This window comes from Apteryx rowi, unplaced genomic scaffold (assembly GCF_003343035.1).
Source record: "Apteryx rowi isolate R43461 unplaced genomic scaffold, aptRow1 scaffold_28, whole genome shotgun sequence".
Lineage (NCBI taxonomy): Eukaryota > Metazoa > Chordata > Aves > Apterygiformes > Apterygidae > Apteryx > Apteryx rowi.
The window spans coordinates 2,570,708-2,581,663 of record NW_020449196.1 but is presented as its reverse complement, the minus strand read 5'-3'; the positions used below and the strand labels follow the sequence as shown (position 1 = coordinate 2,581,663).

General features: G+C 35.8%; 1 protein-coding gene across 7 annotated transcripts in view; it reads left to right on the top strand.

The window, feature by feature from the left end:
* The first annotated feature begins 235 nt into the window (after positions 1-235).
* Positions 236-10,956, top strand: part of CHD9 (chromodomain helicase DNA binding protein 9) — a 103,696-nt gene continuing 92,975 nt past the window's right edge. The window contains exons 1-5 of one of the 7 annotated variants that reach the window (XM_026068751.1): positions 236-451; positions 1,475-1,657; positions 1,968-2,278; positions 7,196-7,276; positions 8,375-8,463. The gene's annotated coding sequence lies outside the window, so the exon portion shown is untranslated. Of the gene's footprint in view, positions 452-1,474; positions 1,658-1,967; positions 2,279-7,195; positions 7,309-8,374; positions 8,464-10,956 lie in introns of all 7 variants that reach the window. The other 6 variants (XM_026068750.1, XM_026068749.1, XM_026068747.1 and 3 more) reach the window with 6 other exon arrangements.

Below are 10,956 nucleotides of genomic sequence, written 5' to 3'. Positions count from 1 at the left end.
GCCGCGGGCGGCGGGGCAGGACGGGGCCGGGCGCGGGGCGGGATGTGCCGCTGCCCCGGGCCCCTGCCGGCCGGGGGGGACGTGGTGGTGCGGGAGCTGGTTCCTCCCCGTGCGCGAAGACGGAGGTGGGCAGGGGGGGAATTAAAATAATTCCCCGGGTCAGGCGAAGCGGTGGGAAAAGCGGAGCCGCGGCTGGCGGCGCGCTGGCTTGGATCCCTGACAGCGGAGGATGTGGGAGCCGGGGAAGGGCTGTGGAGGGGACGGCGCTGGGGGAGGCACCTTCATGGAGACGGCGACGGCCATGCGGTCTGCTGTTCGCCGGCTGCAAGGGGCTCGGAGTGAGGAGACCCAGCAGCGCGCGGCGGGAGGCTCCTGCTGCGCCAGTGGAGGCTTGAAAAGGGACGTGGGTGTGGGAGTACGAGGTTGGGATTTCTCGACTAGCATGCTGCAGGTAGGGACTGCAAGCTGGCTTCCTTCTGGGATGACGAGTAGAGGGTTTCTGAGGTTAGCCTGGTACTCTACGTATGCTGCATTGGGTGGGTGGATGGCATGCATCTTTATTCTACCAAAGTGAACAGATTATGCTATTTCCTGCTGAGGCAAAATGACCTGCTTAAAACAGATGTGATAACTTCTTCATTCCCTTTCACACAAATTTTTATGGGCAGGGAGAAAAAGTACATGAAGAGACTCCAGAAGTCTCTCGTTCAGTTGTATACCTTGGACACTGAGGCTGATATATGAGCTTTCAGTTTTTAAGAAATTTTTTGCACTCCTCACTGTCTTTGCATAAGTGCCCTGAATCTCTAGCAACTAAAAACTTCTTTCAGTGTGTGAAAGTTGCTTAACTTCAACAGTATGAAGAAATATAGATCTGTTTCTCTCCCTTACGTAGAAGAGATCTGAGCATGCTGTCGTGCGTGCTCATAAGGGACAAAGCAGAAATCAGTATAAAGAGAGAAAGCTTCTAGTTCTCCTCTTGTGTCTGTTTTTGAGACTTTGTGTGACGTAGCCATAAACAATAATTGTCATCTCTCAAGAGAACTGGGCTCATCAGTAATAAGAGCTTTGTTCATCCCTTTTTAAATGTGTCATTCAACACCATCAAGTTCCCATTTGGTAGGTGTGAGGCAAAATCATTATTTCACCTTATTTTGGTTATAAATGGTTGCATGCAAATAGAAATATGTTAAGCATTCTAGGCAGAATATTAACATTCAGTCATTTTTGAGCAATATCTGGATTTTTACCTGAGTCTTGACTTTTTTTTTTGTACCTAGTGATCTTTTTGCCAGTTGCTTTCACATGGTAAATATTTTAAATCTAATGATTTCTATCTTGTAGTTTGTGAACTGTTAAAGAATGAATAGCAATTAGTGGTTTTCTGATTTTTTTTTTTTTTTTTTTAGATACTCACAAAGTTTCTGTCAAACACCTCCCCCTGCACTAGGCACTAATATATTTCTTCTTTCAGGCTTAAAGATGACTTTTTCATTGTTCCTGCCTCTGGCACATGGGGCTTCAAAAACACCAAGGACCCAATTTTGTCCAAGCAAAAAACAATATACATGTTCGTGAAAGTTAACTAATCCAGGGAATTGTGTGCCCTGCCCTATGTATGAGTCAAGGACACACAAAGAAAGTAGTGGGAACTAAGGTAGGATGTGAACTACATATACCAGCAACTTTCTGGTTACTGCCCACTGTGAACTCTCTAACAAAGTAAATGTGAGATAGTTTTCTCTTTTTTCATTGATGAGTAAGCTACATCAACTTACTTTGGATTTATTATATGATAAGGGCAAGCATATAGGTAGTTACATTGTGTCACTATTCTACCTAAAGTTCCTAGTTTACTTTGTGCAAATTTATTCATGTGTTCACATTTAGTGTTTAAGCAAGTAGTTCAGTTTATAAGAATTTATGCTGCTCTTCATGGTGAAGATGTGTTAACTTATCTCCCTCAGATTAAAGCTGTCACTTTTACTGGCAAAAGAACTAAAAAGTCTTGTAATTTTTCAAGTCTGGTGAGGAATCTCGGCATCTACTCATTTCACATGAGCTGCTGGTGTTGAATGCTCCTGAAGATTAGTCCAAGAATTCGGTCGTAGAGAAATGTTGATGAAAGCACAGTGTGATTTTTTTTTTTTTTCAAGAAGTATTTTTAGTGATGCTATCCAAAAGATGTACGACTTGAACAACTACTAAGAGACTGTAGAAGCCCTAAAACAGACGTTGTTCATTGTTTCCTTCTGTGAGAGACAAATTGGTGATGGAGGTGGGTTAAAACAAAAAGATTGACATGGTTGTTCAAAATTGCTTTGTTCATGCAACCTATAAAGTAAATAGTTACACTTTTATTCTTGCTTGCTTTATAGGGCCAGTTGCAAGTTTTCAGTGTACATTACAATTTTACAAAACAAATTTTCACAAAAATTATATTTGTCCTTTGCATACTTCAAAAATAAAGGTAGTCTGGACAATTATACATATATTTTATTAGTCGGGATTACTAACGATACATTTTTCTTCCCTATATTTCAGTCTTGTAGAAATAAGTGTCTAAACACTGGACTGTTATCTTAGTTCGATATTGATTTGATATAACGCAGTTTGGGATAAGAAGTTGGATCTGACATAGTCAGATGGTGTGGTCCCACTCAACTCTAGCTTGCAGTTCTTTCAGTACTGTATATAAACTAAATACTCAGGAAATTTTGCTACTTATGTTCATAAATCATCCAGTTCAAATATTTTTCTGAGTTGAACTAAAATTGGGTAACTGCTAACATTCAATTTCTTTTTTAACTGAACTAGTTTTTTTGGATGCTTTCTATTCTTCCACTGACCTGTATTTATTTGTTCTTTTTATGGTCTCTGTCCTAGCAAACTAAGGAGCAGTGTGCTTAATAGACGTTTAAAAATCTTGCACTCTGTCAGGCTTATACAGTATACTCTCATTCCATTTTCTACTGATTTTCCTCTAGCTAGAAACAGCGCTTCAGGAATGCAATGCATCTGCATATCCGTAAATGTGTGGTGGAGAAGCTGTCTCTGTATTAAGCCAAACGTTTAAGAACTGATAGTTAGCAACTCAGCATTATTGAAACTATTTTAGAGGGTTGCTGAAATATCCTCTCTCCCCTTTAGCAAAAGAAAGCTGTGATGCTAAGATGTAATTCCTTTGCTGATGCAACTACCCCATAAGGGTTTGCAGCTCTTTCTTTGGATGCAGGAGTAGCAGGAGTGTCAGATTTTTATCTGGCTAGTCAATTCATAAATGCAAGAGAGCTGGCCCGAAGTCAAAGAGACTGAACATGGGACTTTCTTATTCACAATAGTGTGAGGAGGAGAGATCATTTTTAAGCAGTATTTCTTAAATATTGCATACAAAGTATATGTTGTTTGCAATGGCCATGTTTTGAAGGAACTGCAAAGTTGAAAACTTGCAGACCAGCTGTAAATCACTTTCTAACAACAATGTGACTAGTGAAGCTATAGTTTTACTTCAGAAATGTTAGCATCTTAGTAATAATACATACTATATATATAAATATTTAGATGGCTACATAGCTACCTTTTAGGAGAAGCTTTAGTGATCAAGTAAAACATTACTTCTGGCAGCAACTTAGACTGAGTTTCCCTTTCAGTGCTGCCTTTACATTATGTTCAGTATTAAACTGCAAGAAACAAGATTGAGGTTGGGAGGAGGTAGGGTTTTTTTTGTTTGTTTGTGTTTTTTAACTCAGAATTCAGCCAAAATATGTTGGCATGATGTGCCATATGCCAGTGAGCACGTGCATTGAGATCTTAAGCTTGATTCACACAAATTCCCAAAGAGATGTCAAGTATTAATGTCTGTAGGCCACTAGTGTACACTCATGTTTGTTTCTTAAAAGAACTGTGTTGTTTTTTAAAGATACATATTTGTTTTAATCTTAAATCAGCAGTTAAAACTTGCCAGAAGATGAAAAGCCAATCTCTTCCTTTTTCTGAAGTCAAATAATAATTTTAACTTTGTTCTTTATCTGAGTCATATTAGAAAATTTAGTAACTCTGGTTACCAAATGATTTCCTTCTGCAATGTGTTCTTGGGCACTTTTCCTTGTGCTGCATGAGCAGTGTTAGAAGCTTCAGTTTTTTCCATTAGTCACTGAAATTCAGGAATTCTCCCAAAATCTATCCTGAAAATGTCTTTTGAACAGTAAACAATTTTATTATTTTTAATGTTATTAACACCCCAGTAAAGAAGTCTGTAAGCTTCAGGAAGATTTAATCTGTGTAATAATGACATAAAAATCTTCACCTCTAGCGTCCTATATGTTAGGAGGAATCCAAGAATGACATCAGTTATGTTTTTGGCTTTACTACAATACAACTAAAAACAATGTAGTTAGTGGCTTCCATCAACGTTAAAAACAGTATTAGATAAGAGAATGGACCTTAGTCCGTATCATGCATGCGTTGTTGGTTTCAACAAATATTTTTCCAAAGTATTTTTTGTTGGTTTTAAAACTTAGGTTCAGAACTAGATTTTGAGGGAAGATTTTAAGAATTAATTCTTAGGTACCCTTGAAAGATAGGTGAGTATTGCCTCCATTTAACTAGGAGAAGTTTTTTAAAAGTCTGCTTTGTCAGGCTTGTGACAGAGGACTGATGTTAAAGTAGAAGTCTGGAATCTGTGACTCCTGTTGCGGGTGAGTTCAGTAACACATCCCAAGTTTGCTGAAACAATGAAATAAGGTGATAAATTTTGTTTTGCTTGAGATACTGTCAGTTTTAATTGATGTCTTAATTTAGGCAAAGAAGAGTATTAAACAAGTCACAAACTTGGAATGTCTTGCATTGCTTGTGTTTGGGAGAGACTGTTTTGAGAAACTTCATATCAGATTTCCTTAGAAATGGTCTTTTACAAGTTAGAAAAGTTGTATGTGGCCTTCTCTCCAAAAGGCGTAGACTTTTGTACATGAAACTCTTTAGGCCAGCTAATGTAATGTGGAAGTCTGAACATGTTCTGTTCAGTAGAGGAGTCTTGTGGTATCCTAATCTGGTTGTATTAAGACTTGAAATTGTGCTGCTTTTTTTCCCCCCCCCTAAATTTTCTCAGGAGAGACTTCTCTGAGTGTCACGTCTTCAGTGCTGTTGGTCTATGCCCATAGCCCACGTGGTACATAGTCATCTGTCAAACGCTTTGCGTTGTTCTAGTTGGTAGTTCCAGGTCGTAAAATTAATGCTGCTCAGAAAACTATCACACAGCTTTCAGTAGTTTACCAAGTTGCTCATCAGACTAGACCATGAGAATTGCTGGAAATTAGTGTATTATCAGATAGTGAGTTGAAAGAGGGCTAGGCTGTGTTTTGTCTCTGAAGGTTTATAATGAAATCTTGTTTTAGGCCACATGTGAAAATGAGAAGGCTTTTTTCTGGTTTTCAAAGTGAATGTTTCTCTGCATCTTACTTCAGTGTAATTGCTCAGGAAAGATATTGGACTTCAGAAGCAGTTTTTTTAGGTCTAATTTAAGGTGTATTGCTGAAGTTTATGACAGAACTAACGACCAGAAGTAAACTGTAAATTATAAAACGTACCTAAAACACTATATCTGCTATTTTCACTCTTAGAGAAGTAAAGAGAATAAAAAGAGCCATTCATATTCTGTACAGGCATGCTAAGATTTGTGGGCAGATCTCTTAAAGAAAAAGGTAGTTTTTCACAGTGATTTTCAAAATTTCCCTGAAGATAAGGGAATTGGGAAGTGCCATTGATCTTTATTAGAAAAATAATCAACAACTCTTTGAAGCTGTGAAATTTATGTAAGATTTCACAGGTATGCTTTGGAGGAGCAAAATGACAATAATGTTGAAAAAGCAGAACCAGTTACTTGTATAGCTTCCTTCAGCAGTCTTGCAACAAAATCTGTGGATTTCCTTACTGTTTTTGAAAACTTAGATTAACACCTTCCGTAATTACTCTTGAATAAATTAGGTTTATTTAACTAGTTTGTTAACTAGCCTTTTTACATTGAAATAAACATTTCTAGGAAAAGATTTAGTGGTTAAAAAGAAGTGTTCAATCTAACAAAAAGGCCTAAACTTATGTTCTTTACAAGAAGATTGTCCAAACTTTGATATTCTTCTAGTTCACAGACAGTTATAGCAAATTAAGATGTTGTCATTGTCCCTAGCTGCTTTATTATTGTTCCCTTATTGGAATTTATTGCCAACAAAACAGAAATGAGAAAATGGAATATATGTGTACACCTCAGCCATTTCAGTGCAGGGTTTAATGGGATAGTTTAAACTGCCAAGATGATGGGTTGAAACTGAAGTGAGAGGCTGTGCACTGAGGCAGCTGAGGCACATATACACGTTTTGTTTTGCATATTGTGCTTTCAGGGCAGTAACCTTTGGCAGAGGTGAACAAGGTAGTTGAAAACAGTAACTTCTTAACTGCTGCTAAATTTTCTAAGATACATTTGCCTAAATGCACACAAGGACTTCGTATAAAACTAAATAAGTTGTTTTGTTATATTTAAGATCGTGTTTTAAGAAATAGAAAGTGGTTATCCCAGACTGATTAAAATGAATAGCTTATTTCCTGTTGCACTGTGTATTAAATTTTGCATTTTCATGTACAAAATGAGAAATTTTTTTTTGTTCAGAACTAAGGGAATCAATGTGCATTTAAGGAAATGCATCTTTTTCTTTCAGTGTTTTATGAAGAGACTACGTTAGTTGGCCAGTGGAAGATTATTTTTAAAAAAGGTTCAGAGATAGTTTAGTATGTATTTATCCAGACATGTTTGTGACAAATTTAATTCTGTTTCCACCTGATAAAATACAAGCTTTCTTGTTTATCAGTGAATTTTCCCAATTCAAAACTTAAAAACAAACATTAAGGCTATGTATCAACCAGGGAGGCTTTACAGATTTTTTTTTTTTTTACCATATTGCATTTAATGCATATGTATATATGTAATTAAAAGACAGAGCATAATATAGCTTATCTGAGAAGCTATGAATATAGATTCCATTTTTCATCTTAAGCTTTTAGCTGCTTTTGTTTGTATTTCTCTTTGCCACTTGGTATAATCATCAGTGGTGTATGAAATTTCTCTTATATTTTGCCATTAAATGTATACAATAGATCTGGTCAATGTGTGTTTAGTTATATATGTTTTTTCTTCTTTTCGACATAGGGTTTTTCAAACTTGTAAGTTCTCCACAGTTGTCTCCATATTGGAAGCTGTTCAAGCAAGTGGACTCCATTGGTCTTAAGAGTAAGAATCATCTTTTTCCTGATTCTTTTGAGGTATTGACAGAATACATTTCAGGAAGGACAGCTAAATTTCAGATAGCAGAGAGCGTAAGATAGTGTTTGTATTGTATGGTAGGCACAAGTGAATTAGGTTTCTTTTTTTTTATGCTGAAATTTTGCAACTGAGGGAGAATACTTGGTTGCAAGTTTTCAAAAAAAATTTTTAATTAAAATAAATTTTGAATGTACCTATTCTGTTAATTTGTATATTGTAAAACCTTAATATTTTAACTTTATTCAACAAATAGCTATTAATTAAAGAGAAGTTTAGGAATTATAAAGTGTATTGAAATGCTACATAATTCTTGACAGTTAAATAATTTAAAACTTGACTCTAACTTCTGGATGGGAAGAGGACTTTCATGGGATGGGAGCTCCATTTGACATTCCCCCCCCACACACACACAAATGCCCTAGAAGGGTTTACTCCCCACTTTCCCACGTCCCCACCCCTCCTTCCCCATTTTCCCTTAAACTGTGTAATGTTTTGGAGCTTCTTTTAGATTAAAAGAGAAGTTGAGCTCCTTTACCTAGTATGGCGAGGGGAGGAGTAGGGTAAAACTGCCATAAGTGCACTCCCCTAGAAAGGCAGTGTCAGTTACTGTTGGCAAGTATGTCTGTTGCTAGGTAATCACAGAAGCTTTGCTTCTGCTTTTTAAAAAATAAAATGTTCATTTAATATACAGGGCTTTTTGTATTGATGAGTTTAAAACCTAACCCTAAAACCTCGTTTCATTTTTGGTTCTGGTCCTTATACTAGAGCCTTAAAGTTGTCCTAAAACTTAGAGTCTGTGCCAGAGTACTTCATCTTAGAGGTTTGTAGAGGCTGTTTGGTTTGGTTTGTTTTTTTTTGCTTTCTTCTTTTTTCAGTGATCCTACAAAAATTTGGTTGCTCATTTATCTGCCACTTGTAAAATCGTGGCTACTGGTGATAATGCATCAATTCTGGTGTTCTTCTTATGATATCTGCCAAATACCTGAGTTTGAAGTATTCAAACATCTGAACGTGTGATCTTGAAGTTGGCTATTGTGCGACTTGTTTATCATGTTTTATTTCTAGGTCTCTAATGATGAGGTATCTGTTTGGAGATAAAGCACATCCCTGAACAACTTAATTCTTCATTAAAGAGATGTGTTCTATATTCATGGGTAAGGATGTTTTTGATCTTGAATTGTGCCCTTTCTTAAATATTGTACTGGATATTTTGTATTTAGCAGATTTGAGCAACCTATTTTTATTTCCAATGATTTAAACAGATACCTACAATGGTATAGGGTTCTTTAAGTGCCTATGTTAGCTTTTAGTTTTGACTTCAGCTAATCATGAAACTTTGAAATACATGCATCTAAGTATCAATGCTCTGACTAAATCACCCTTTAATTCTCAGTTTTACAGGTAGAGAAACAGGCTGGTGGTATATAGGTAAAAATTTAAAAGTTGGTCTGAGATTTCAGATTATTTTTCTGATCTATACAATTTTACAGTCTTTATTAGGTATATCACCATGCATCTTTTGAATTCGGACCTCTAGGAAGAAAGGAGCTCTGTGCTGGAAAGCAACAAAAGGAAAGGATGCAAATTTTATGCAATTAAAAATTTTTTTTTTCCAAGAATGCAAATTTTATTTCATCTGAAGGAATGCATATTTTATTCACTAACTGTGTGGTATTATACACCCCTGCTTCAAAAAAGTAGGAACAAAACAGCAACGAAAATCTCCCTAGAAAATAAGAATTTTTTTAATGCTGGTAGTATTTTTAAGGGCTGTAGGTTTCTAAAAACAGCTAAGATTACTTCATACGTTACAGAATTTGGCATTATATGTTGTCTCCAGATATAAAGTACTGCCTGATTAAATGTCATCTTGAGACTTTTTAAATTCATCTTAAGTTAAAAATTAAAGTTAAAATGGGTCTCTTAAAGAACTATACGAAGTGGCCCAAATGTGTTGCTGTGTGACCTTCTGATATGGAATTTCCATATAAAAATTTTCTGACATGCATTCTCTTCTGTGTGCTTTTGCTCTGTTGAGCTTAAGCGTAACTATTCTCAGTAAGGAAGCTGTTCCATACTCTTGAAGGCCACTGTCTTTGATAATGGTAGAAATTTGTCTTTACTTGCATTGAAGATGGATTTCCTTTTCAAGTGAAATACCATTTGTCATGTTGGTTGACTTAAACTTTTATAAATGACCATAACAATTGACAAATACTGATTTATTATTATATTTTTCTCCAAACCTTTAATATTTATTTCCCAGAGACTACATGCTTCAACAGAAAGGAGGAAAGGGATTAGAAAGGAGTTTGTATGTGTCTTGGGAATAGAAGAGTGAACTGTAACATGAGGTGTTTGGTGCAAGAAAAATGTAGATATGTGGTCAGACTGCTGTGTATTATGATGACAAGTGCACAAACCGATGTGCTCCAGTTCTGTGCTCCTACTGAGATATAAAACAGTAGCCATAGACTTGAATCTAGTCCTGAGAATTTAATTTAGAGTAATCAATTCTGAATCTCTCTCTTACTGATCTTCAAATTAAAATATCAGATGTTTATGTTATCTTAGATATTTAGGATAGTATTTGTGGACTCTTCAGCAGAAGGGAATTTTAAACAAAACTGTTAAATTGAGAGTATGAGTATACTACACGGATGGCTTATTACTCCAAAATATTTATAAATGCATACAAATAAGCATTTTTTAAAATAAAAAATGCATATTTACATATGTAATTGCATATTTACTTTTAATTTAAAAAAAAAAGGGTACTCAAACTCTCTTTTAATTTTAAGTGATGCCAGTAAGAGAAAATTAATCTTTTCAATCCATATTTAGCTATAGACACCATGGCAAACTTGTACAAAGATTTACTTATTCCTTTGTTTTAGAGAATCATAGAGATTTTCTCTATTAAATGTATTAGTGCTCTTCTTTTAATCTTTTGAATTTCTTGGATTTTGAGGAAATTGTGCTGTCCCTTTAATGTGCATTTTAAATTTAACATGTACATTGATCTTTAAATCTATGGTAGAATATCATTTATATTGAAGCATTAGTGGGAAATAATTTCTGTGTTATTTAATTTGCCACAGCTTTTTACACTTAGCACAAGTGTTAGTTATAATTAAATGCAACAAAATAATATAATGTAATTGTCTTTTGTTTTTTAAAATTGAGGAGGGAATAGCTATATCTTTTCTGAATATTATGCAGAAGTTACCGGTTTCTCCAGTACCTGTTTTTTCAACGTGGTATACTGTATACCTCTTCTAGGATTGTGTGGTCCATTTGCCAGTAGATGGACAAATGATATGAAGCTGTGAACCTGTAAAGCTCTTGTATGCTATATAGAATTTGGCAAATAAAACTGTTTTTGYGATCTCTTTGGTAGATGTCTTATTTGGAAGCAGGTCTTTTATGGCTTGTTGCATTGCTTTCCCCCCCTCCCCAAAAAAATTGCTTGCATGCACATAAAATAAAGCTCTTCCCTAGTTATGACTATCTGTGTTTCTCTCTTCTGTTTCCTTTACCTGTAGTCTGAATTTCTGTCATGCCATGCTTTTATGACTTTTCTTTTCATCTCACCTCTCTACTAAGTTGTCCATAACTTCTTTCTTAGGTAACTTCTATCAAGTGTC